Source organism: Hemitrygon akajei, chromosome 4 (assembly GCF_048418815.1).
Source record: "Hemitrygon akajei chromosome 4, sHemAka1.3, whole genome shotgun sequence".
In the NCBI taxonomy this organism is placed as follows: Eukaryota; Metazoa; Chordata; class Chondrichthyes; order Myliobatiformes; family Dasyatidae; genus Hemitrygon; species Hemitrygon akajei.
Window position 1 is genome coordinate 178,604,773 of NC_133127.1, and position 23,982 is coordinate 178,628,754.

Genomic DNA, 23,982 nt, shown 5'->3' on the forward strand with positions numbered 1-23,982 from the left:
TTTAAGAGATCTTAAAATATAGATATTTCGGTTATGGGGTAGATGGAATGTGTTCAGGAAGAAGAGATTTAGTTTAATTTGGCATCATGTTCATTTTAGGCTAACAAACCTGTTCCTGTGCTGTATTTTCTGTTCTTTATTCTGTGAATCGAAAAGCCCAGTTCTGTCCTGAGAACTTATTTAAAGCATTGGATGTTTTTTATATCTTGACTGGCAACCATGTAGAATTATGTTTTATTCAGGATAGACAAAATAGTAACAAAAATATCATTGGATAGTGGTGATCTCTGTAATTATAGCAGAAATTGTAGTGTCTTTTGGAAGCCTTTGTGAGAATTCTGGCTGTAAGAACTCCTGAATTACTTTCAAGTAAAGCAGTAAATAAAATCTAATCACTATTGTGGGGAGAATCAGAGATTATTTTCATAGACTGAGATTATACAGTATAGTCAATAATGTTAAGAAGAAATGATTATTTGGCATATTGCATCTGTTAAGGGGTAAACATAAGAGAACTTTATTACTCTTTATTATTCAACAAGGTCCCAATGAAGAGTCTTGGGCAGAAACATAAATTGTCTGTTCCCCTCCCTCGATGCTGCCTGACTTGCTGAGTTCCTCCTGCATGTTGCCTGAGATTCCCAGCATCTGCAGAATCTCATGTTTTTGAATAACGTTTTGATACTTTACATCCAGTTGAAAAGGGACACCTAAGGGATTCAATGTCTTATCAAAAAAATAGTGCACTATATATTGAAAGGTTATCCTGGCCTAGCTGAAAACATCCAAACCACAATTTTGATGTCACGTGTTCTAGTTCAAAATCCTGCATTCATTCATGAGCAGTGTTTGACATCTCCAATCGTTCTCATTTCTAGGGTTCACCTGTGAAGGGCAAACACTGATCATTTGATATAGTTTATACACTGTATTTTGGTATAGGCTTATTATTCAACATGTACCAAGATACAGTGAAAAGCTGGTCTTGCATACCCGTTCAAACTGATCAAATCATTACACAGTGCATTGAGGTAGAATAAGCTAAGACAATTAACAGTGGTGAATAAAGTGTAAAAGCTCCCTTAAACAATAAAGTGCATTAGTGTCACATATACATTAGTGATTCAGCAATCTAGACGCCTAAACTAATAATCCTGACAAGTTCAAAGATTCAAAGTATTGTACATTTATTATCAAAGTATGTATGCAGTTTACAACCCTGAGATTCGTCTTCCCATAGGCAGCCATGAAACAAAGAAAACCATAGAACCCGTTCAAAGAAAAACATCAAGCCCTCCCTATGCACAAAAATACTAATTGTGCAAATGGCAACAAAAAAGTAAACACACAATATAAAACTCAAAATCGAAAGAGTCCAGGCACTTTCAGTTCATTTCAGTGTTCATCGTCTGTGGGAGATCCCTATACTCCAGTTAGTGAGCTTTAATTTAGCCCTCAAGGACTTTTTGCATGATCTTGCTTCTCCATCTACGGCCTCAAATGCTTCCTAATGCCACATTCCAGCCTCAACTATTACCCACATCCATTCATGACCTCAACCCCTCTTGCCATAACCAATCACACTACGTGCTGTCCCTACAACTCTATCCTCATTTCTCCTCAAAATGTACTAAAATTTTCAAATGGTTATCTCCAGGCTTCATCAGATAGCACTTATTTGCATTACGCCAGGGCTGCCTTGTGTCAGCCCATTTCACAAGACTTTCCATTTCAGCATTTTGCCAAGTTTTATTTACATTTGCAAACTTCAGAGGCACATTTCTAATTACAGATTATTTAGGCATAAGCAATAAAATGACCATAACACAGATGAACGCAGGGCATAATTTAGTCAAAAAAAAAAAATCGGTTTAACAATGTCCTATCCTCTTAACCCTTGGACAATTTCACACCTAAATTAGCATCATTATTCAATTTGCCACTTGCTTCTATTTTCTTTTATGTGCCACTGGAATCTTTTAAAACTCACACATACAGTCATTGCTCTACACTTATCTGTTCTCCCTTTAGGTTGATAGAAGAACTCAATGAGCTCAGTCGACCTGCAATTTAACTTGAACAAATTCCTTTTATTAAGCAACACACAAAAAACACTGGAAGAACTCAGCAGGTCAGGCGGCATCTATGGAAAAGTGTAAGCAGTTGACATTTCATGCCAAGACCCTTCTTCAGAACTGAGAAAGAAGGGGGAAAAACCAGAATATAAAGCTGGACGGAGAGGAAGGAGGCTAGCTGGAAGGTGATAGGTGAAACCAGATGTGTGAGAAAGGTCAATGGCTGAAGAAAAATGAATCTCATAGGAGAGGAAAGTGGACAATAGGAGAAAGGAAAGGAGGTAGGGACCTGGGGGAAGTAATAGACAAGTGAGAAGAAGTTAAAAAGTCAGAGTAGGGAATAGAGGAAGGGGTGGGGTAAATTCTTTTCACCAGGAGAAATTAATATTCATGCCATCAAATTGGAAGGTGCCCGGACAGATTACAGGACGTTGCTCCTCTACCCTGAGGGAGGCCTCATTTTGGATCGACAGGTCGGAATGGGAATGGGAATTGGGATTAAAATGTTTGGCTACAGGATAGTCCCACTTGTGGCATATGATGTGGAGGGGCTTGATGATGAGGTCCCCCAATTTGCGATGGGTCTCACCAATGTACAGGAGGGTTCTATTAACCATTGTTCCTTTATAACTTGTAATTCCTCACACAAGGTTAAAAATCCGTCATTGCCAATTTTATTGCTAATTATTCCACAATTTATGTTCATTTGGACCAAACCGCTAAACTAACATACACCTTAGTTTTACAAGCTGGCTATGTAGTTTTCCATATCTGATCCAGTACTTTAAGTACACAATTGTGTGAATGGTGATTATTCATAAAATAAATTTTTACGGAAACATCACGAAAGATAATCTATGCTAAAATACCGTCTCCATTGCACCTAAGCACTTAGCTGAAAATCCAGTCATGAACTACTGGGTTCATTGTTAATCTGGGAAACATCTGTTCTGTTCAGCAGCAATAGACAGCTGTTGCTAATTATTAGGAATAATCTACTGGCCATTATAAAGCAATCAGGTATGCAATGAAAACTATATCATTATCATATGCAAAATTCTAATTAGCAGACAATCTGTCACATTTGCTTAAAATATGGAGAATACACTTGTTAATTGGTACAAATCAGGAGAAAATATTTTTAATGGAACTATTCATAATAGATTTCACTGCCACTCATGAATCGCATATCAGCATAGATATGTTGTAGAGATGAAGTGAAAAGCATTGTTGAAATTCTTGGGAATGAGGTGCTACATTAAGGTTTTCAATAGTTGTATGGGTAATCATGACAACGTATGACCCATATGGAAGTAAGGGACCATGTGACACTATTGAATGATGGACAGGGAACGTCTTCCTGCCTGCTTTGCCGAGAGCTTTTGCACTATCCGCCACAAAAGACGTGATCATCCAATGGAAACTGATTTCAATTTGACTTCCTATTTCAATTCTGGCATATTTGTCTCTGGCCTCCTCTACTGCCAAAACTCAGGGTGGTGGAGCAACACCTCATATTTTGTCTGGGCAGCCCCCAACTTGAAGGCATGAACATTGGATTCTCTAATTTCCTGTAATTTCTCCCCCTTACTCCTCTCTTTTTTTTGTATTCATAATTCTGGTTACCCTCTCACCCTTTCACTTCTCCTCACCTGTCCACCACCTCCTGCTGGTTCCATTCGTCCTCTTTCTTCCATGGCCCACAGGCCTCTCCTATTAGAATCTTTCTTCTTCAGCCCTTTACTATCCCCTCCAAACTTCTTTCTTCATCACCCTCCCACCTAGGTCTCACCTGCCAGCTGCCAACTTGTACTTCTGTTGCTCCTACTACCTTCTTATTCCGACCTCTGACCTGTCCTTTCCAGTCTTGATGAAGGGTCTTGACCCAAAACGCGACTGTTTATTCCCCTCCATAGATACTGCTGTGACTTGCTGAGTACCTCCAGCATTTTGTGTCTGTTCCTCAACATATTCAGTATCTGCAAAAAGTGTTTACAGGAAATTCCTTTGCTGTTTTGACCTACAGCATCTTTAACCAGCAGCACTAGAGCACCTCACATAAAATCTGATTGTCCTGTCAAATCCTCCTGCTTCTGCAGAAAACACACAGTTGTATCTTGCCTGTATAAATCCACTCACTGGGCATCTTGTGTAATCCGATGCATTCTTCTTATGTTACCTAAGGCGACGGGCTTGTCAGAAACAAAACTTGAACATTAGCACTGGAAAGAGTAAAGCAAAATTTAGGTTTGGCTGCATATGTTGGCCAAATGTCAAAAGAGCTCCAAGCTCTATTTCAAACACTGCCACCACACCTACAAGAACTGGAGGGCTTGTTTAGAAGCACCTCTGGATACCTGCTCTGACCGTGGAGCAGCCCTGTCCCAGGATACTAAAGTGACACCCGAAATTCAGCTGCCTCACAAGAGGTTAGAACCAACATACCCAAATCCTAAAAAATTTATATTCCATCAAAGTGGAATAACTTTATTTAATAAAACATATTACAACATTTAACACACAAAATGCTGGTGGAATGCAGCAGGCCAGGCAGCATCTATATGAAGAAGTACAGTCAATGTCTTGGCCCGAGACCCTTCGTCAGGACTAACTGAAAGAAAAGATGATGAAGGGTCTCGGCCCGAAACATCGACTGTACTTCTTCCTATAGATGCTGCCTGGCCTGCTGCGTTCCACCAGCATTTTGTGTGTGTTGCTTGAATTTCGAGCATCTGCAGATTTCCTCATGTTTAGATAGATAGATAGATAGATACTTTATTCATCCCCATGGGGAAATTCAACTTTTTTTCCAATGTCCCATACACTTGTTGTAGCAAAACTAATTACATACAATACTTAACTCAGTAAAAAAATATGATATGCATCTAAATCACTATCTCAAAAAGCATTAATAATAGCTTTTAAAAAGTTCTTAAGTCCTGGCGGTAGAATTGTAAAGCCTAATGGCATTGGGGAGTATTGACCTCTTCATCCTGTCTGAGGAGCATTGTATCGATAGTAACCTGTCGCTGAAACTGCTTCTCTGTCTCTGGATGGTGCTATGTAGAGGATGTTCAGAGTTATCCATAATTGACCGTAGCCTACTCAGCGCCCTTCGCTCAGCTACCAATGTTAAACTCTCCAGTACTTTGCCCACGACAGAGCCCGCCTTCCTTACCAGCTTATTAAGACGTGAGGCGTCCCTCTTCTTAATGCTTCCTCCCCAACACGCCACCACAAAGAAGAGGGCGCAAAGAACAGTTAAGCAACATTAATCAGGTATCCTGAGGGTTTTGCCAGTGCCGGTGCAGCAGATTTTCCAGACTAATTTTATTAATTTCTAATTCGCATTTTGAAAAGATTTTATACAGTAATATGTCAACGATCACGGTGGGGTAGTGATTAGCAAGATACTCTTACAGCTTGGGGCATTCCAGAGTTCAGAGTTCAGTTCCAGTGCCATCTATAAGGAGTTTGTATGATCTCCCATGACCTGTTGGTTTCCTCCCACGGTCCAAAGACATATGGGTTAGTAGGTTAATTGGTCATTGTAAGTTCTCCTGAGATTAAACTAATGCTAAATAAGTGGGTTGCTGGGCAGTACAGCTCGTTGGGCTGGACGGGACTGTTTCGCACTGTACCTTGAAATAAAATAAATAAGCATTCAACAGCAGAGCACGGTATTTGCCATTTAACCTATCATATTGTGTCGACCTATACAAGCCCACTGGAAGATCAATCTAGCTCTTCCCTCCTACCGAGCCGATAATTCTCCATTTTGCTTACATCCATGTGCCTATATGAGAGTCTCTAAAATGTTTCTGTTGTACCAGCCTCTGCCAACACCCTGGCTGTGCATACAGACACCCACTGCACTCTGTAAATAAAAGCCTCCCTCCAAAATCTCTGCTAAACTTTTCTCCCCTCTCATTAAATGGATGTCCAGAGGTACTGGCCACTGCTGCCCTAGGGAAAAAGGGAGATGGCTATCCACTCTATCTATAACTCTCATAATCTTACACACCTCTATCAAGTCACCTCTCACCTTCTTTGCTCTGAAACAGAAAAGACCTAGTTTGCTCAAACTCTCCTCATAACACATGTTCTCTAATCCAGGTAGCATCTAAGTAAATCTCCTCTGCTCTATCTTTAAAGCAGCCACATCCTTCCACAATTGAACATAATGTTCCAAGTGTGATGTGAACAGTTTTACACAATTGCAACATAACTTCACAGATCTTGAACTCAATCCCCCAATTAATGAAGACCAACACATCAAAGGTTTTCTTAACCACCCTGTCAACGTGCGCACAACTTTCAGGGATCTATGGATGTGGACTCCAAGAACTCTCTGTTTCCACACAGCTGGGAATCCTCTCAACAACCTTGTATTCTGCCTTCACGTTTGATCTTCCAAAGTGTATCACTTCATGCTTTTCTGGATTGAACTGCACGTATCAGCGTCAGCACAGCTTTAACTCATGTCTGTATCCCTTGTAAACTAAGGCAACAATATGACCAAACTTCGTGTCCATAGAAGACAGCAATACAAATAATCAGAATGCTCTCCATGGTACATCTGTAGAAAATTTGCATTAGTATTTGCAATCTCCTCAAACTCCCGATGAAGTAGAGCTGCTGGTGTGTCTTCTTCATGACTGCTTCACCGTCTTGGGTACAGGAGGTACCTAATAAAGTGGCTACTGACTGCTGTAACAAATACAGTGTGCATAACATCCTGCCAACACTTCTGTTCCTAGTTATCACTCACCCTTCTCCAGTATGGTCAGTGTCAACGTATGTGGATGCAAATCTGCTGCCATTTCATCTTGTTCTATTTACAAGGTTTGAACTTACATCCATGGAAGCCCATGGGAAGAAATGTGAAATTCAAAGAGAATTCCACAGATTTACATTCTAATTCACTTTAAGACTTTTTGTACAATCTCCACTTCCCTCATGTAAAAAAAAAACAGTGCTCAAATCATTCAAAGTTGCAGTGAAAATGGGCTGCCAGCTCTATTTAACCACACAACTCCCCAGTTACAAGTGATTTTCAAGCCGAATGGCCAATTCTCCAATAACTAATAAAGGGTTCAAATGACAAAACAATAGTCCAATTGATCTTTCTCCTAAGGCTACATGCAACGGTCTTAGTCCGTAATCACTAATAACTGGAGATCCTGTGGCAATCGCAGAGTTTTGGCTACTCAGTATTTGATTTGTCACCGATGCATCTTCTTCCATTCACCTCAAGGCCCAAAGTGTGAATTAGATTAAAAACAGCTATTTTAACACTTTAAGTAGGTTGCCTACACATTGAGAAACTTCTTAATTAGTTAATATCAATAAAACAGGGCTACAGTCTGTCATAAACGCCAAGATAGATTAAATGTGGAAAGAATGATCCCTATAGTGGGAGAGATCAGGACCAGAGGGCACAACCTCAGAAAAGAGGGGTGTCCATTTAGAAAAGGGTTGAGGGGGGTTTTCTTCAGCCAGAAGGGGTCGAATCTGCAGAATTCACCTCCAGAGAGGGCTGCAGAGGTCAAGCCATTGACTATGTTTAAAGCAGAGGCTAATAGGTTCTCAATTAGTAAGGATGTCAAAGGATATGGGAAGAAGGCAGGAGAATGGGATTGAGAGGCATAATAAATCAGCCATGATGGAATGGGGGAGGGGCCGGGATGATCTGAATGGCTTAATGTTGCTCCTATGTTTTACGGTCTTATAAAAAAAAAGGATTGCTGTAGATTTGGGATGCTCGATTAATGTAAGTCATTGCTAGCTGTTCAGGATAGTGGGGAGGAGGGCCTTTATCAACAGTGAATGATTCTTGTCTCAATAATCATTAATAAAACTGCAACTACAAAAATCACCAAAGACAGAATCACACCACACAGAGGAGGTCTATTGTACATGTGTGGGTAAATCAATTTAATTACTTAAATTTAAAGTGTATAGCTGCAGTATTGACCTGAACTCATGTCTCTCGCTGAACAGTCTATGCCTCAGGATGTGAGATAAATAGCTTAACCCTTTAACTTCCCTTCTCACTCTCTACTATTCCAATAGCCTTAAGATTAGGATAATGGTGTCACACAGGCATCACTTACACCCACCATAAATTGGGGGATCGCGCTGTCAAGCTCCTCCACTCCATCTGCCACAAGCAGAACTTCCCAGTAGCCAAACATTTTAATTCCAATTCTGACATGCCGGTCCATGACCTCCTCTTGTGCCAAGATGAGGCCACCCTCAGAGTGGAGGGGCTACACCTTGTATTTGGTCTGGGTAGCCTCCAATATGATGGCATGAAAATCAATTTCTCTTCCCAGTAAAAAAAATTACCCCCCTCTCCCTCACTCTGACCTTTCACAAGTTCTCTCCTGCGATCATCACCCTCTGGGTCCCCTCCTCCTTCCCGTTCTCCTCTGGTCCACTCTCCTCTCCTATCAGATACCTTCTTCTCCAACCCTTGACCTTTCCCACCCTTGGCTTCACCTAACACCTTCTAGCTAGCCTCTTTCTGTCCCCCTACCTTTTTTTATTCTGGCGACCTTCTCAGTCCTGAAGAAAGGTCACGACACAAAACATTGACTGTTTATTCCTTTCCTTAGATGCTGCCTGACCTGCTGAGGTCCTCGAGCATTTTGTGTGTGTTGCTTTGGATTTCCAGCATCTGCAGACTTTCTCATTTTCATGATTTGCACTTCTCAGCTAAGTGTCTGTACATGTTAATATTCTTATCAGTAAGATATGAAAGGATTTAACTGGGAGCTTCCTCTGCCTATCTGTAACATGTCTCAAAAATTCCATATTTTGTGAGGATTCGAACAGATCACAATTAATTCAAAAGGGAGAATTCTGAAACAGTTTGGCAGGTCAGGAGAATCAGTGGAGAGGGAAAGAGCTAACAGTTCAGCACGATGAGATTTCATCTAAGATGTGAAAGAAATAAATGATGTTTTCATTGGCAGAGTTGAGGCAGGGTGAGGAGAACAAAGGCAATGACTGAATAAGAGAAGACAGAATGACTCAAGAAATGGTGGTGCTGGCTGTGAGAGAGTCAGGGGGTGTGTTCTCTGCAGCTGATCTGTTGAAGAGGGTGCAAACAGAATGATAAAAGTTTTTAAAAAAACAACAAAGAGAGAAAATGCTGGAAGAAAAACCAATGCTAGAAATGTAAGGTTGAAATCAGGGAGGGAAGCAAAGCACTGCAGATGCTGGAATTCTGAAGTAAAATGTTTGCAGCTTCTTTCAGCAATTCCAATGAAAGGTCCACTAATGTAAAATTTTATCGCCATTTCTCTCTTCACAGATGCTGCTTGAGCTGCTAAACATTTCAAGCATTTTCTGTTCTTATATCCGATTTTTTTTCCATTATGGCTAGTTACAATATACTTTGACCAATAGCAATACAAAATAGGGTTTTAATCTTAACTTTAGCACCTCAGCTATTTTTCTCATGCATAGGAAAACAAAAATTCTGTGTAGAAAAATTATATAACTCCAAAATAATAGGTAAGATGTATTTTCACTGGAAGAGGGTGCAGAGGAGATTTGCAAGGATGTGCCCTGGGGTAGAATGTTTCATTTATGAAGGGAGGCCGGATAGGCTCATCTTTTCAATGAAGTGGAGAATGCTAAAGAGAGACCTACAGAGGAATTCAAAATTATGAGGAGCATAGACAACACAGGTTATGGGAAATGTTTCCCAATTACAGGTTGTCTCAAAATAGAAGTCATAGGTTTAGGAAAGAGAAAAGAGGTTTAGAAGTGATGTGAATTAGTTTTTTTCACTGAGTGTGTGGTTAGAATCTGGATTATGCCCCCTGAGTGGTGATGTAGAGGAAGGTACTTCATAGTCTTTGAAATGTTCCTGAATATAGTCTTAAATCACCAAGGCATTAAAGGCTCCTTATCAAGTACTAGAAAATGAAATTAGTAGAGCAGGCTTCTTGATGGTTAGCACAGGCATTGTGAGCTGAACAGCAGCTTTTGTGCTGTTTGACTCTGTGACACTGACAACTTAATCTGCCACTCTAGTCTTGTGTCTCACGTTTCTAGCTTTTTTTCTCCCTCTCCTTTCTGTTCTGGAACTTCTGATTTGATTTTTCTGCATGCTGTTACACCCCCCTCAATGCAAAAATACAAAACTGAAGTACTGGAAATACTCAACAGGTCAAACGGCATCTGTGCAGAGCAAACCACAGTCAATGTTTCAGGTGAATGATCCTTCGCAAGTACCTTTATTATTCTCGTTCAGTCAACTCCATCACCATTGCTTCTGTTATTCAATCTCCCTGGTTTCTTGCCAATCTTTGACCTTTCCTTTTGATCTACCCACCCCTTACCCCTTTTCTCTGCAATATTTAAAAAAAAACTGCATTTCTTAGCTGTCTGGTTTCACTCTGTAAAAACAGTAATTGTAACTCAGGTTTTTTCTCTCTCCACAGATGCTATCTGACCTCTCTCCACAGATGCTATTTGAGTATTTTCTGCCTTTGGTTAACATAATGAAATAACGCCGTACTGCAAGAGCCAAATTTTATGGGGGTGTCTGTACCCTTTATTAAGCTGGTGTCACCGAATCTGCCTTCTTCCAATATTGGAAATAGAAAAGATTTCCTTCAATGAAGCTGCTGACTGCTAGGATATCTTGCTTACAAGGAATCTAGTGTAAAACTAAGGTTCAGATTCAGTCACCTAGAGAAACACAGCACAAGCAATGTGAAGATACTTTGCTACTTACTTATCAAAATGCAGCCCATTTGGGAGCATACATGCTCCAAGTAGAACAACCCCATCATTCCCTCCTTCCTAATCCCTTGTGGACATGAATCCTATGCTTTCTCACATGCCCATTATCCTTTTGTCACTTCCCACACCCTGAGGTATAATTAATTAGGGGTGTCATTCAGTGGAAACGCACATGGTTACAAGGAAAATGCACAGGTCCTGCACTGGCAGCAGTGAAGGTCAGGCTAAAATGCAGATCCTTGGAGCTGTAGGCAGCAATACTAACTATGCACTACAGAACTGCTCAATGAGATAAATTAACAAGCAGTTAAAATTGCTTCAACATTAAAGAATGAGCTTCCATTGTTACAGTAAAGAAATTGGGGGCCAGCCTTGTCACACATCCTCTACCACAATGGGCGGGATTTCCCGATGTTCCACTCATTTTAATTCTATTTCCCAATCCCAATCCGACATATCAGTCCGTGGTCTCCTCCACTGTCACGAGGAGGCCAAACTCAGCTTGGTGCACAAATACCTCATATTCACTCTGGGCATCCTCCAGCCTGACAGCATGAACATCAATTTCCGTTCATTTCTTCCTTCTCCCCCTTCTTACATTTTCCATTCCCATTCTGGATCTACATCCCCCCATTACACCACCTCTTCTCCTCACCTGCCCATCACCTCCCTCGGGCGCCCCTTCCATGGTCCACTTTCCTCACTTATCAGATTTCTTCTTCGTTAGCCCTTTACCTTCTCCACCTGTCAACTCATTCCGTCCTTCCCCATTCACCTGACTTCACTTGTCATTTACCAGCGTGTACCCTTCCTCCATCCCCCACCTCCTTATTCTGGCTTCCTCACCCTTCCTTTCTCGTCCTGATGAAGGGTCTTGGAGCAAAGTGCCTATTGTTTATCCTCCCCACCCCGTATATGCTTTCCAACTTGCAAAGTAAATATATTATGAAGTACATATATGGCACCATATACAATTCTGAGATTCTTTTTCTTGCGGGCATTCATGGTAAATACAAAGAACATAGTAGAATTAATAAAAAAACTGCACAGAAAGCAAAGGCAGACAAACAACTAATGTACAAATGACACCAAATTGTGCAAATACAAAAAAAGAAAAATAAAGAACAAAATAATAACCCAGATAAGTGTGAGGTGGTTCATTTTGGTAAGTCAAATATGATGGTAGAATATAGCATTAATGGCAAGACACTTGGCAGTGTGGAGGATCTGAGGAAACTTGGGGTCTGAGTCCATAGGACACTCAAAGCTGCTGTGCAGGTTGACTCTGTGGTTAAGAAGGAATATGGTGCATTGGCCTTCATCAATTGTGGGATTGAGTTTAAGAGCCGAGAGGTAATGTTGCAGCTATATAGGACCCTGGTCAGACCCCACTTGGAGTACTGTGCTTAGTTCTGGTTGCCTCAGTACAGGAAGGATGTGGAAACCATAGAAAGGGTACAGAGGGGATTTACAAAGATGTTGCCTGGATTGGGGAGCATGCCTTATGAGAATAGGTTGAGAGAACTCGGCCTTTTATCCTTGGAGCGACAGAGGATGAAAGGTGACTTGATAAAAGTGTACAAGATAACAAGAGGCATTGATCGTGTGGATAGTCAGAGGTTTTTCCCCGGGGCTGAAATGCCTAGCACAAGAGGGCATAGTTTTAAGGTGCTTGGAAGTAGGTACAGAGGAGATGTCAGGGGTAAGCTTTTTGTGCAGAGAGTGGTGAGTGCGTGGAATGGACTGCCAGCAGCAGTGGTGGAGGCGGATACGATGGGGTATTTTAAGAGACTCTGGTATGGATACATGGAGCTTAGAAAAATAGAGGGCTATGGGTAAGCCTAGGTAGTTCTAAGGTAAGGACATGTTCGGCACAGCTTTGTGGGCCAAAAGGCCTGTATTTATTCTATGTTTCTATGTTTCTAATATTAAAAATGAAATATTGAGAACCTGACTTGTAGAGTCCTTGGAAATGGTTCCATAGGTTGTGGGATCAGTTCATCATTAGCGTGAGTGATGTCATCCCCACTGATGATTGGGGGGTAGTAACTGTTCCTGAACCTGACGTTACTGACTTCCTCCAGCATTTTGTATGCTGCAATGGGACCAAGTTGCTATATAAGGAACCATCTGTGGTTTGACGGACTGAACTGCCTTCTCCTGTTTTAAATCAATTGTATGATTCAAAAAAAAAGAATAATGTTGGTTTCTGAAAACCACGTTTATGATAGCAGTGTGACTGATCATTATTTTGATTCTGAAGTAATGTACGTTCACAATTGATCTAATGTTAGTTGACTTAAAAGCTATGTTCATTTACTGTCAGTGCTCAAAGAGTTAAATCACAATCTCTGGAATTTTCTCTGTAACTCCATCTGAACATCCACGTTTCCTTTTGTGCAGTCTTACCTTGGCCCTTGAGACTGGAGGATCGTGACTTCTAAAAATAGCTGCACGAGGTGAAAGATTTACCCACTTGAGCTTTTAGCATCCTCCGCAGCTTGAAGCATAATGCAAAAGATGTCCATTATATCAGCACAAATAGCACTCTGTAGAGCGGAGCTGTCGCATAACTAAATAGAGCAGTGAGCACAAGGACCGACTGCTTGGCTGTAGCAGTCAATGAGCAAATTGAAGAACTGTAACCTGGGATTCATGGCAAAGACACTGAATGAAGATTTAGGAATCAGGCATCAGCAAGCAGCAAAATTCTTCCCTTATTAAATTATTTAGCTGCAGAACCTTGGAGTCTCCAAGTAATATGCTTTATAAGGCATTCGTCAGACCGCACTTGGGAGTGATTTCAGGCCCTTTATCTAAGCGAGGATGTGTTAGCATTGGAGAAGATCCAGAGGAGCCCTATTCCCTCTAACTTACATGAGTAGGCCGCCTCACAGTAACTGGAATGCCCCCGTGCACATAGCCTTTGTCGTCACGCAGCTGGGATAAAGGCAGATAAGGTTTCTGAAACATGAAAGATTTTCTTTGTGGCACTGTATTTCACTCCACCCTTCATTAATAAATAAAATCAAAAGTATGTGATTTTCAATTTTCATTAGGGTGGCACGGTAGTGTAGTCGCTAGCATAACACTTTAGAGTTCAATTCCCATCGCTCTCTGTGGGGAGTTCAATTCCCGTCACTGTCTGTAGGGAGCTTGTACGTTCTCTCTGTGAACGTGTGGGTCTCCTACGGGTGCTCCGGTTTCCTCCCACAGTCTAAATACGTTCCAGTTGGTAGGTTAATTGGTCAATGTAAAGTGTCCAATGATTAGGGAAGGATTACATCGGGGGATTGCTGGGTAGCATGGCTCAAAGGACTGGAAGGGCCTATTCTGTGCTGTATCTTAATAAAATAAAATTCTAAATATTCATAGTATGCATACTTGAGAAAAATATATAATGCGTCACGCAGTCTTCAGGAGATGCAAAAGTTTCCTGTTCAGAGCAATGGTTAGTCTGTGCAACTGTATATTAAAAAAAATAGAGGAATCATTAAATAGGAGGTTCAAGAGAATGATTGCAGGAATGAAAGGGTTAATGTATGAGGAGCATTGGATGGCTTGAGGCCTGTAATCACTGGAGATTAGAAGACTTGGATCCCACACATTTGCTCAAGACGGAAGTATCTAAGGGGGCATTAGGAGCTTAGAAGAACGAGGGGGATCTCATTGAAACATTGAACATTGAAAGGCCTATATGGAGAGGTTTGGGATTTGAGGCACATATGTGAGATATGAGCATAAAAATCTAGTCTGAATTTTCAGTGCAGATGGGAAGTAATGTTTATTTATTTACAGGACTGTGCAAAAGTCTTAGGCACCTCTTCACAACCAGGGTGCCGAAGACTTTTACATAGCACTGTAGTAATTTTATGCTTTGCACTTCACTACTGCCACAAAACAAAATAATTTCATGACATGCGTGAACGATGATGAACCCGATTCTGATTTGGCTCTCTATGGTGACTGTGAGTGGGAAGGGGACAAGGAGAGGGGAATCATGGTTGGGAAAAGGGGAAGGCACCAGGAAGCATCAGAGAGACATTCTGTAATGATCAATAAACCAATTGTCTGGAATCAATTGGCCTTGTCTGGTGTCTCAGGGTTGAGTATGCCACCCCCAGCACTCCTTCTCTGTCACCTGCCCCACATCCCTCCCATAGCTCTCCACCCTTGCCATTCACAACATCCTATGCTACTGCCAGATTTTCAGACTTGTTCTCCAGTACACATTGATGAATACAGTACTGTGTAAAAGTCTTGGGCTCTCTTGTTATAAATGTGCCTAACTCTGTTGCATAGTACTGTATTTATGTGTTTATTTATGATACATGTAGCGTCAGCCCTTTCAGCCCTTTGAGCCAAGCCAGCCCAGCAGTCCCACAACCCCAATTAATCCTAACTTAATTACGGGACAATTTACAACGACCGATTAAACTACCCAGTGCATCTTAGAACTGTGGGAAGTTACTGGAACTCCTGGGAAAAACCCACACTTCCTATGGAGAAAGCGTACAGCCTCCTTACAGAACAATGCCAGAACTGAACTCCTAACTCTGTAATAGTGTTGTGCTAACTGCTCTACCAGGCTAACTTGTCCTTGTCAGTCAGGGTACATTTTTTGATGACATATTAAACCAAAGCCCTTTCTGCTTTCATAGGTGGCATTAGTCTGAAGAAGAGACTACCGGTAATTTCTTTTTGTTCTCCTGCCTAACATTTAGTCCTCAATCAATCTAGTCTCATTGTTGCTTGTCACAGCTTCCCACGCACAAATTGGTTGCTGTTTTTCAGACACCAGAACAGTAACTTCAGTTGAAGAGTAGCTCCCTTGTTTAGAAGTGCTGGAGAACATAGAACAGCAAAGTACGGTATAGGCTTTCAGCCCATGATGTTGTGCCGAACTCAAGCTAATCCTTCGCTCCTATGTGACCCTCTGTTTTTCTATCATCCATATACCTATCTAAGAGTTTCTTAAATGTCTCTCATGGATTAGCCTCTTTCACTACTCCTGTCAGTGCCTTTCGTGTACCTGCCACTCTCTGTATGGAAACCTCTGACATCCCCTTGTATACTTTCCTCCCTATACCTTAAAGTTATGCCCCCTTGTAGTGGCCATTTCTGCCCTGGGAAAAAAATCTCTGTTTCTAGATCCTGATGAAGGCTTCAGCACAACAGCAGAGTGTAGGCCCGTCAGCCCACAATGTTCTGTTGACTTCATGACCTACTCTAAGATCAATCCAATGCTCCCCTCCAACATAACCCTCCATTTTTCTTTCATTCATATTCCTATCGTAAGAGTCTCTTACATCTCCCTAATGTATCCATCTCTACCACTATCTCTGACATCCCCTCCTATACTTTCCTCCTTACACCTTAAAGTTCTGCACCTTTGTATTAGTCATTTGCATCCTGGGAAAAAAAAAATCTGGCTGTCCACCCAATCTGAAAAGGAATGTGAAAGGGGCTACATAAATGCAACTTCTACGGCTGCATAACTGTGGCCAATTTACTCAATATGACAATGTGATATTCACATAACTGAAGGAATTCCACTGCTAATTTTTGCACACCTCCTTCTTTGTCTCTCCTTAGAACCTAACTCTCTGACCAGATTTTCAACTAAATGTCCTAATAGGTGGCTCAGTATTAAATTACCATTTGACAATTTTCTGTGGGCTACCTTGAGATATGATGGTAAAACCACCATATGAATAAAATTATTGTTGATTACCTGGTTAACAACAGAACTGATGATTATGGCAATATTGTATATTCTACAATGGTTCCCTTGGTTGCGCTGAAATGTGAACTGGAGAATGAAATGTGCCAGTATAGTGCAGTTAATAAGTTGCATCTATGCAGTCCATCACGGGTAAAGCACTCCCTAACACTGAGCGCATCTACGTGAAGCGTTGTCGTAGGAGATGCACTATCATCAGGACACCGAGCACTCAGGTCATACTCCCTTCTTGCTGTTGCCATCAGGAGGAAGGTACAGAAGCCTCAAGACACACACCACCAGGTTCAGGAACAGTTATTCCCCCTCAACCAACAGGCTCTTGAACCAGTGGGGATAACTTCACTCAGCTTCAATTGCCCCATTACTGAACTGTTTCAAATACTCTTCATCTCATGTTCTTGATACTTATTGCTTATTTATTTATTATTATTATTATTTCTGCTCTTTTCTACTTGCACAGTTTGTGATCTTTTGCACACCGGTTGAATGCCCAGTTGGTGCAGTCTTTCATTGAATCTATTACGGTTATTATTCCATTGTGAACTTATTAAATATGCCCACCAGAAAATGAATCTCAAGGTTGTATATGGTGACATGTATGTACTTTGATATTAAATTTACTTTGAATTTTTGAACTTTGAAGTAACAATGATCTGGATTTCTGGTTAATGCTTTCCTATGTTCATTACTCTTACACTTGACAAAGAGCTTCCAGAGCCAATGGGGGCCACAATATTAGAAATCAGAAATGGTATCAGCATCCACCAGAGGTTTGTGACCTACGAAGGCATGGCATGCAAGTGACAACACACCATGTAGATTCCTTCACCGATCAGAACGGATATTTCTAAACAAGCTGACAGGTTAAAGCATCAAGTAAAAGATACATTATTTATGTTTAATAATGCACAGAAAGTCTAAATAAAGAGTGTCAAAAGACAGGATTCAGGCAGAAAATAAACAAAGGGAAAAATAACGAACAAGAAAATTAAATTATTTAAGTTTTAAAACTTTAACTAAGACTGCAAAAAAGATTACTTCACACTTCTAATATTAGCTTTAGTGCCAAAGAAGTTGTTAGGCAAAAAATAAGATTTATACATCATCACAAATGCTTCAATCTAAATTGTTGGGCTGGATGGAATTGGACTTGAGTCATACCTCGAGTTTGCCTTATGCAGGATACCAGTGGGTCCCAGATACCAGGTTCAGCTGTTATTGTTTTTCCAAGTTTTTAGCTGTTTGTACAGCAAAGTAATCTCTGAACAGTGACTGGGCCATTAGAGGCAGAACTATGGACCTGCCCGAAGGTTCACGTCCACACTCTCTAAATGCTTCTAATGATAAGAGATTTTTAAAAAGCTGTCAAAACATTTGATATTGTAAAATTGTATAATTTATATTCAATCTATGTACATTAACTAAAAATATTAATAATAAAACAAGATTCTATTTTCACTTACATTTCAAATGTTTAGGCTGTGCTAACTTCATCTGCAATGAGGGGATCTAGTTTTTTTTACACCTTGCCCCTCAGATCTGGTTTGTACAGAACTGTCACTGGACTTAGAACTGTGTCAAATGTGGAACTGGAGGCTATACTCTGGATTATGCTCCTATGTGCCTTGTAGCAAGGCGGTTAATCTGTGATTTTCCTTGTGCTTTTCCAGCGGAATTGGATCACGTAGAACTGGATCTTCAGTGTTATGGGCATTGCAATGGCTTTTTAGCTGTAAAACTATGCTGCTGAAATATAAATTTGATAGAAATTTAGGAGGAATACCTTTCCAACAGAATGATTAGGCTGTGGAACACATTACCACAATAAGGAAAAAATACAGGTGCAATTGTAACAGTGTTAAATGAGCAAAGAGGGAGAAAAGACTGGAAGGATGTGATTGGAAGGTTAGATAAATCAGGAAGTTAAGAGGTTTATGCAGGGCTCATGAAGAAAACTGACCGGAGGGCTAAATACTGTTTCTACATGATACATTTAATATGGTTCAGTGAAACTCCTTTGCCTTCAAGGTATTATTAACATCTGGTGATCTTCCTAATTCAAAGCAGGGTCAGTCAGGAAAGCTGTTGGACATTTTGATATTAGTAACATATAGCTTTTAGATTTATTTGTTACGTGGACATGGAAACAAACAGTGAAATGTGCCTTTGCATCTGAGGATCGTGTTGGGGGCAGCCCGAAATGTTTCCATGCTTCTGGCGCTAACATAGTATGCTCATAATTTACTTACCCTATCTAGGAATGTGGGAGGAAGCTGGCGCACCCAGAGGAAACCCATGTAATCAGAGTGAGAATGTACAAAATCTGTTCCAACAGCAGTGGGAGCGGAATCCCGATCACGCTCACTGGCATTGTAAAGCATTATGCTGAACGCTACTGAAGACAACCTATGCACTCAGTTTCAAGGACTCTACAACCCGTATTTTCAGTGTTATTGTATTGAGAGCATCCTGAGCAGCTGCATCACTGCCTGGTTCGGAAATTGCACCATCTCGGATCGTAAGACCCTGCAGCGGATAGTGAGGTCAGCTGAGAAGATCATCGGGGTCTCTCTTCCAGCCATCACGGACATTTACACTACACGCTGCATCCGCAAAGGAAACAGCATTATGAAGGACCCCATGCACCCCTCATACAATCTCTTCTCCCTCCTGCCATCTGGGAAAAGGCTCCGAAGCATTCAGGCTCTCACGACCAGACTATGTAACAGTTTCTTCCCCCAAGCTATCAGACTCCTCATTACCCAAAGCCTGGACTGACGCCTTGCCCTATTGTCCTGTTTATTATTGATTGTAATGCCTGCACTGTTTTTGTGCACTTTATGCAGTCCAGTGAACGTCTGTAGTCTAGTGTAGCTTTCTCTGTGTTGTTTCTTTTATTATGTAGTTCAGTGTAGTTTTTTGTACTGTGTCATGTAAACCATGGTCCTGAAAAACTTTGTCTCATTTTTACTATGCACTGTACCAGCAGTTATGGTTGAAATGACAATAAAAGTGATTTGACTTGACTTGACTTATTTATATATTATTATTTGATTTTTTTTTGAATTTGCAGTTTGTCTTCTTTTGCACACTGGTTGCTTGGGAGACTTTGAGCATAGTTTTTCATTGTATTTCTTTGTTGTAACATGAATGCCTGAAAGAAAATGAACTTCCGGGTAGTATATGGCGACATATACATATTTCAATAATAAATTTACGTTGAACTTCGCACTCTGAACTTTGAACACCACCATGCCGCCATTTGGTATCTACTGAAATTGATTAGTCAAATTATCTTTCATTATCATAAACACGACGAAGTCTGCAGATGCTGGAAATCCAAAGCAACACACACAAAATGCTGGAGGAACTTAACAGGTCAGGCAGCATCTATGCAAATGAATAGATAGTCAACGTTTTGGGCCAAGATCCTTCTTCAGGTTTAAAATGGAAAGGTGAAGAAGCCAGAGTAAGAAAGAGTGGGGGGGGGGGGGGGGGGAGGGGAAGTAGAGCTGGAAAGTGATAGGTGGGAAAGGGAGAAAGGGAAGGAGGAGGGGACACTGGAGGAAGTAATGAACAGGTGAGAAGAGGTAAATTCTTTCACTATGAAGCCCTTCCTAAAGATCTTGAAGAATTTGGAGCTTGCCTCCAAAGCCTTGCACTCAATGTCAGTAAGACAAAAGAGCTGATTGTGGACTTTAGGAAGGGTAAGACAAGGGAACCTGAGCCAGTCCTCAGAGGGTTGAGAAGTGGAGAGAGTGAGCAATTTCAAGCTTCTGGATATCAAAATCTCTGACGCAGCTATAAAGATAAGACAACGGCGGTATTTCATTAGGAGCTCAAAAAGATTTAATTTGTCACTTAAAACACTTGAAAACTTCTATAGATGTAACGTTGAGAGTATTTCAACAGGCTGCATCAGTGTCTGGTATGGGGGAGGGGGGTTGCTACTGTGCAGGACCAAAAGAAGCTACAGAAAGTTGTCAAATTAGTCAGCTCCATCTTGGGTACTAGCCTCTGTAGTGTCCAAGACATCTTTAAGGAGTGGTGCCTCAGAAAGGCGACGAACATTATTAAGGACCCTCATCACCCAGGACATACTCTCCTCTCACTGTTACCATCAGGAAGGAGGTACAGAAGCCTGAAGGCACACTCTCAGTGATTCAGGAACAGCTCCTTCTCCTTTGCCATCCAATTTCTGAATGGACATTGAACCCATGAACACTACCTCACTTTTTAAAAATATATACTATTCCTGTTTTGTACTATTTTTAATCCAACTAGTTAATATACATATCTATACTGACTTTATTGCTTTTTTCTTTCTATATTATCATGTATTGCATTGTATTGCTGCTAATAAATTAACAAATTTCATGTCACATACCTGTGATAATAAACTGATTCTGATTGCTGCAGCATTTTTTTTTGCTTAAAAGAAATCACAGAAAGGTCAAATAAATTTTCACGAAAATTGCCCGTTCTAGTACTATCCAGCAATTTACTTAATACAATATACCCTGCAATAATTTGACAGTGTTCAGTGGCTCTCCTTGATCATGCTTGCTAGTAATCTTGAAGAAGTTGGATTTGTACTGATTTACCAGTTATCTTTGCTATCTGTCCCAAATGACTAATGGATACTTAGAGGACAAGAAATGGTTGGTATCTATACTAAATCACAGAGCAATTCAGAAAGGGAGAATTGGAGGGCAGATGTGATCATTCCTGCAATGGATTAAGTTAATTGGAAACAATTTTACTTCTTGTGACATTGATATCAGATTGAAACACATGTTTATTTCAGTCTCATTTACACCCAGTGGCCACTTCATTAGGTACACCTGTACACATGCTCGTTAATGCAAATATTCAATCAACCAATCATGTGGCACCAAATCAGTGAATTAAAAAGCATACAGACATGGTCAAGAGGTTCAGTTGTTTTTCAGACTAAACATCAGAAAGTGGAAGAAATGTATCTACATGAATTTGACTGTGGAATGATCATTGGTGCCAGGCAGGGTGGTGTGAGTATCTCAGGGACTGCCAACTCCTGGGATTTTCATGCACAATAATCTTTAGAGCTTACAGGGAATGGAGAGAGAAAGAAAATAAAAATCCAGTGAACGGCACTTCTGTGGGAGAAAATGCCTCGTTAATGAGAGAGGTCAAAGGAGAATGGCAACAGTAACTCAAAAACCAAGTGTCACAATAATGTTATGCAGGAAGAGCATCTCTGGGCTCATTACACATCAACTTTGAAGTGATTGGACTTCAGCAACAGAAGACCATGAACATACACTCAGTGACTATTTTATTAGGTACAAGGGGTGCCTAATAAAGTAGCAAATGTGTGCTATACCTATAAAGAATACCATATCCTTCCGTGAAGATGATTCCTCAAATCCTAAGGACTTTCCACAGGGGCACAACTGAGAGCATCCTGACTGGCTACATCACTGCCTGGTATGGGAACTGTACTTCCCTCAGCCGCAGGACTCTGCAGAGAGTGGTGCGGACAGCTCAGCGCATCTGTAGATGTGAACTTCCCACTATTCAGGACATTTACAAAGACAGGTGTATAAAAAGTGCCCAAAGGATCATTGGAGACCCAAGTCACCCCAACCACCAACTGTTCGAGCTGCTACCATCCGGGAAATGATACCGCAGGATAAAAGCCAGGACCAACAGGCTCCAGGACAGCTTCTTCCACCAGGCCATCAGATTAATTGTATTTCTATGCTATATTGACTATCCTGTTATACATTACTATTTATTACAAATTACTATAAATTGCACATTTAGATGGGGACATAACGTAAGATTTTCACTCCTCATGTATGTGAATGATGTGAGAAATGAAGTCAATATCAGATACAGCTAGAGGGGTTAAAATTAAAAGAGAAACAACCATGCAGGTACTGAAAATGATTGGCAAGGTGTTTGATTGGGTTTATGAAGCTCACTCAGTGAAACAATCTGACTTCCAACAATCTAACCTAAGCTGCCCTCCATGAAGAATTCCCTCCAAAAATTACCCTGGAATGCTCAAGTTTTATTCTCCATTTATTACATATTTAATTGACGTAAACTGCACTTAACCCTTTATTCTCTTTGTTGTAGCAAGAATGTTCACTCCGATGAACAGACACTATTTCAAAGTAGACACAAGATACATGCTGGCATGTTTGGGTATGATATTGTTTTTTTTTATGTGAATGAGTGCTCTAGGCTCTGAAGGAGACTTTGCTATTTTTACCAAGGTCAATTTCTCATCAGTGGCTATCATTTTAGAGCAACCTTCCTCCTGATGACAATCGAAGAAGGCAAACTGGGAGGATTGCTGGCATAGTGGCCAGCCACTCTGTTCATGACATTATGATCACTCTGGTGTAAATGCATCACATGCGAGGAGGTCGCAACCTCACCAGAAGTGGGTCCAATCAGTTTTTAAATTATTTCAGTGAATCTAGTGATGATCCGCAGGGATATGTCCTGGGAACCCTGTTCCTTATGATTTTTATAAATAACTTGCATGAGGAAGTGGAAGGATGGGGTAGTAATTTGCAGATGATATGAAGGTTTGTGGTGTTGTGGATAGTGTAGAAGGTTGTTGTAGGTTACAACGGGTCACTGACAGGATGCCGAACTGGGCTGAAAAGTGATAGACGGTGTTCAATCTGGAAAAGTGTGAAGTGATTCACTTTGGAAGGTCAAAATTGAAGGCAGAGCTCAAGGTTAATGACAGGATTATTTCAGTGTGGAGGAACAGTGGAATCTTGAAGTCCATGTCCATAGGTCTCTTAAAGTTGCCATGCAAGTTAGTAGGGTATTTATGGAGGCTTATGGTGTGTTGGACTTCATCACTTAAGGGATTAAGTTCAAGAGGCATAAGGTGATGTTGCCGTTCCATAAAACTCTGGTTAGATCACACTTGGAATATTGCATTCTGTTCTAGTCACCTCATTCTAAGAAGGATGTGGAAGCTTCAGAGAGGGTGCAAAGGAGATTTGCTAGGATGCAGCTTGGGTGAGCCAACAGGCCTTACGTGGAAAGATTGAGTGAGCTGGGGCTTTTCTCTTTGATGTGAACAAGGATGAGAGATGTCTTGATAAAATGATATATCAAATGATAAGAGACATTGATAGAGCAGACATTGTTCCCAAGTCAGTAATGGCTAATACAAGAGGGTATAATTTAAAGAGGTAAGTATAGGGGTAGATTTTTTTTTACATATAGAGTGGTAATTGCGTGATACACACCACCAGGAGTGCTCGTGTAAGCAGATACAGTAGGGGCATGTAAGAAGCTCTTTAGAGAGGCACATGGATGAAATAAAAATGGAAGGGCTATGTGGGAGGGAAGGGTTTGATTGATCTTGGAATAGGTTAAAGGGGT

At 40.8% G+C, this 23,982-nt stretch overlaps 1 protein-coding gene across 5 annotated transcripts in view; it reads right to left on the reverse strand.

Annotated features, from left to right (window-relative positions):
- gabrb3 (gamma-aminobutyric acid type A receptor subunit beta3) overlaps positions 1-23,982 on the reverse strand; it is a 669,933-nt gene that overhangs the window by 150,907 nt on the left and 495,044 nt on the right. Inside the window, exon 1 of one of the 5 annotated variants that reach the window (XM_073044110.1) lies at positions 13,248-13,264. The exons of the other annotated variants lie outside the window; for them this stretch is intronic. The gene's annotated coding sequence lies outside the window, so the exon portion shown is untranslated. Of the gene's footprint in view, positions 1-13,247; positions 13,265-23,982 lie in introns of those variants that run through there. 5 annotated transcript variants of the gene reach the window in all.